Source organism: Megascapheus bottae, chromosome 13, assembly GCF_031878675.1.
Source record: "Megascapheus bottae isolate mThoBot1 chromosome 13, mThoBot2.hap1, whole genome shotgun sequence".
Lineage (NCBI taxonomy): Eukaryota > Metazoa > Chordata > Mammalia > Rodentia > Geomyidae > Megascapheus > Megascapheus bottae.
In genome coordinates, this window is record NC_143521.1 from 27,559,808 (window position 1) to 27,564,671 (window position 4,864).

General features: G+C 34.6%; 1 non-coding gene across 1 annotated transcript; it reads right to left on the reverse strand.

The window, feature by feature from the left end:
• Nucleotides 1–1,381: 1,381 nt before the first annotated feature.
• Nucleotides 1,382–1,487, reverse strand: LOC150055715 (U6 spliceosomal RNA). Its single transcript, XR_016537521.1, has one exon. It is a non-coding gene; the product is annotated as a U6 spliceosomal RNA (small nuclear RNA).
• Between the last annotated feature and the right edge of the window lie 3,377 nt (nucleotides 1,488–4,864).

Below are 4,864 nucleotides of genomic sequence, written 5' to 3' on the forward strand. Positions count from 1 at the left end.
CAGTTGAACAAATCCTGGACCATTATGAAGCATTGTATGACTAAGAATTATGATACGAATAATATTGATAATAGAATGATAGACCAGCCACAGATGATCTTTATTAAAAGGGGAGTAATAGTAGAACTAGAATTGTGAGCATTGTTTATTGAATTGTCTCGATACTAGTCATCTGTGTGCTTTTGACTGTTGAATCTAGAAACAATCTTTTCAGTTAGGCACTAGTAAGATACATATTTTTTTTTAGATAAGGAGACCAATGCACAAATAAATAAATTGTTCAAGATCACACATTAGTAGAACTGTGATTTAAATCCAATCAATCTAGCTCTAGAAACCAAATTCTCTACTATGTTAAAACGGCTTTCTAAGAAGGGACAGAGTTTATAAAGATTCAAAAAGGAATATGGTAATGCGCCCATAAGAAATTCCATCTGCAGGCCTGCTTGCCCACTCCTCTTGCCACATGCCTCCCTGATGTCTTACTGTTTCCTTTCACATCTCTACACCTTTGCTTTACAGTCTCTCTATTCAAATAATTTCATGTGTTTTCAGGAAATGGCTGATTCCTTCCTCTCTGTGTCCTCCAAGTGTTTTCCTATGTTAATTATTCAGATTTTTTTCTTATGCAAACAACTGTTTCAGTCTCTTTTGTGTACCAAAATTCTGTTCTCTATGATTGCTGTGGTTCTCACTAATTTTCTTTTTTTTCAATGGTATTGGGGTCTGAACTCAGGAACTTAAGCTTGCCAGGCAGCCTTTCTTCTGCTGAGCCTACTGGAGACTTGCTGTGTGGGCATGCACCGGGACTGATCCACCTACTTTATTTATCATAGCTGGAATGACTGATATATATCACCAAGCCCATCTTCTTCCACTGAGATGGACTTTTGATAGTTGGTTTTGCTGGCTTAGAACCACAATCTCTTCAAATCCCAGCACCGACTTAGTGTAGGATGACAGTATTGTGCCCAGGTATGGGTTAAGAAGGGGTCTCATGAACTTTTCTGCCCAGGTTGGCCTTGAACTGCACTCTTTCCACTTTCTCATATAGTCTACCAAGTAACTAGGATTACAAGCATGAGCCATATGTGCCTGATTCTTGGAAATTTCTTATGGGTGCATTGCCTGCAATCTTACAGAGGGAAGGTCAGTGCTTGTAAACAAAGTTTGTCACTCAGGTGTCAGGATTATTTTAGATGCATTCTCTTAGAGAGTAAAATATTGTAGTATTATAAAAATTACTGTAGATGAAAGTTATTTCCACAATGAAGACTTCCACTTTATCCTACAGCTTCATATCTTGAAATATATCTTTTTATTGTCTGGATAATATATAGAGAGGTTTCAGTTACACTCATTAAGTAATGGGTGCATTTAAAAAAATATGGAATGCTTCATGAATTTGCATGTCGTCCTTGCACCAGAGCCATGCTAATCTTCTCTGTATCATTCCAGTTTTAGTTTATGTGCTGCCAAAGTGAGACTGAAATATATCTTAATGACATTTTTCTCTTTGCAAAACTATAGGCTCAGAGACTTTGTGCTTGTTAAGCAGTCACCGTCCACTTGAATCATGCTCCTCTCCTTTCTCTTCTAGTTATTTTTGGAAAAGGTCTCACTTTCTGCACACCAGGCTGAAGCCAATTATGCTTATACTATCCTCTTTGTTGGGATGGCAGTTACTCTATTTTTCTCAGAATAAATTGGCATGGCCTTGAACAACATTTTCCCAGATTTCTGACTGTAAGATGGTTAAGGCAATGGATATGAGCCAAGGCATCCCATTTCCAAGGGAATCTTTACAGCAAATTAAGCTCCATATTTTTCTGTCGTAGACATTCTTAAAACTCAGACACAGACTGTACCCATGGTAAAGGTATATACTTATGAACTCAATAATTTGATAAACAAATACATTTGACATTTAATTTTCCCCATACTACTAAAATATTTACCAGAGTATGACATAACCTTTGGATAAACTTTTATTTAATTGAACTCAAATAATACAACATTTTAATACATTCAACAAACAAAAGTAACTGTAAAATGAAAATAATAAGTGTTACATAAGCTAAGATCGCTAGCCAACAAAGTACTGGAGTACTGAACTAAAAGAAGACTTTTAAAAATTCTGAAATATGCCTACTGGATATGCTTTTCTGTTCTTAATTCAAGAATAATGACCCAATCAATATCAACAGCTAACACCTAAAATCCAAGTTACTCCGGTGGCGGAGATCTGAGGATCACTGTTCAAAGCCAGAAGGAGCATGAAAATCTCTGAGACTTGTATCTCCAATTAACCACCAGAAAACCAGAAGTGGCTCCATGGTCAAAGTGGTAGAGTGCTAGCCAAGGGAATGTACCCAGTCTCAGAGTTCAAACCCCATGACCGACACCCACCCCCACAAAGAGGTGAAGTTACTTTCAATGCTTTTAATATTGAAAATAAATTTTGGGGATTAAAATATACCAGTGGTCCTCAATACCCATACAATTCTCTATCCCGTATTATGGTCATAGCAACTGAACTTTTTGTCTTAGTCTTTTTTCTCCAAAAACACATATAAAAACACATATGTTGCATCTTGATAATCAATTTTCAGGTCTATTATCAATTTTCAGATCTATTTACAGAATTACTTATGCATTGCTACTGAGTATGTTCAAGTAATAGTTACAAACAGAACTGTATGCTAGAAGATGTTTTTGATAAGTAATACTGTCTAGAATTTTAACTTCACGTAATGACTGAAACATATATAAATGTAAACTTGAGAACGTGATTAAGATGTAAACGTGTGGCTGAGAGTTTTTCTCTTTTTTTGCTAATGGCTTTTTAAATCCACTGTATGTGTATATGCCACGTGAATGCATGTATAAAATATATATTTTTGCCAGCCCTGGGCTTAAGCTCAGGGCCTGTGCACTGTCCTTAGACTTTCTCAAGGCTAGAGCTCTACCACTTGAGCACCACCACTTCCGTCTTTTTTTCTATGTATGTGGTATCAAGGAATCGAACCCGGGTCTTCGTGCATGCTAGGCAAGCACTCTACCACTAGGCCAAACTCCCGGCCCATAAAATTTATTTTTAAAGTAAGAAAGAATGTACAAAGATGTGTTTGGAAGTTTGATATTTCTTTCAGTGAGAATAAATCCTAAGCAAAAAAATCATATGAGCTAGTGCCATCAAGTACACATTTATGCAAATGATACCAACTACACATGTATGCAAAACATAAGAGAGAGAAGTAACCACATACTCAATTACTAGATATTTGCCATAGTCTCATTTCCTTCTGCGTGAATCGATTGCCCCTCTATTCTACATAGTTAGCTAATCTATGGGGTGTCTAGTATGCAAGTATCATTTATTCTAATGCTTTTTAAAATCCTGTAATCTCAAATATAGTGCAATAATATCCTTTACTATACATCAATATTGTTTTAAGTAATAGTATTACAGTTCTAAAATTCCTGCTTTTATGGCTGGAACATATACAGTGTTTAAGTGCTTGGCTCAAATGCATGAGCTTCTGAATTCGATCATTATCATTATAAAAAACATGCTTTTGAATTTTAATATATGCAATTCATAAATTTATGTTAATTGATAGTAAAATAACCCCTATTAATTTCATCATTTTTTGATTATCCATTCATAATAACAGTTTCCATGTAAAAGCATTTGCTATTTTATAGGCAAAATTTGTCTCATTCAATTATCATAATTATATTAGTAAGAATCATGCTCCATTTTTAGAAGAAATTAATTTATGATAATGTTATATTCCCAAGACTGCATTTTTCTGAAGAGCAGAACAAATGGAATCTAAGCAAAATGGTTATAGACACCTTGTTCAATTTGCTGTCATTGTTAAGTTTTAGACCCAAACATTTCCTAGGTATTTCAAGAGCAAATGGGAAATAGAATATTTTGGCAAAAAAAGACTCCACTTTTTTCTTTGTTTTCTTTCAGTAATCTATAAACAAAAAAAGAAAATATAAATAAAATATATTTGTGTGTGTGTGTGTAGGTTCATGCATGCTTGCCTTGATTTATCTCACCCCTCCAATAAATCTAAAGTTCATGGATTAATTCTAGAAATCAAAATAGTACTGCACTTTAATATTCTCAGGTAGGTGAACTTTGAACTATTTGATATTACAAGAGAGACGTACAAAGGACATGCCAGCCAATTTCTGACACATATAATGTTAGGGACCTTAGTACAACCATGCCTCAGCAGTAGCTGAAAGGTTAATGGAATTGGGATTTGTGTAGACATGACTGATTTTTCTCTTGCAGGAAGAAAAGGAGCAGAGAGTAGAGCTGATTTGGACAAAGACCTTTAAGGTCGTTCACATCTGCATCTTTCTTTTGTAAAGGTTGAAAAACACAAATCTCTTCTAAAGTAAATCATTCTAATCTCTTCCAGGCATCCAATACTTGTCTGAGAAATCATGGTTCAGCCAATAATAAAACCCTAAGAGACTAGATAATATTATTCTTGAGCAGTAAAATCACAGGGATTCAAGAAAATCAGAACATTTTTTATTCTAAGCCAGTGTCTTCTTGGTATAATACCTTAATATTTTGAAGATGTAATTTTCAACTTTTGTTAATTACTATGTCAGATTACATTGCTGTACATCATCACACTATATAATGTAGTTACAACTTCATTTTAAATTGTGTGAATACAGTACTCATTTAAAGATCACTGCTAACAAAAACCATTTCTCATTTTAAAACCTTCCATTAAAATGCCTTTGTTCTTTTTTTTCTTTTTCTTTGGCAGGTTCCTTGTTGGGATGTACCTGCTATCTCATAATCATTGCCAAGAAACATGGACAG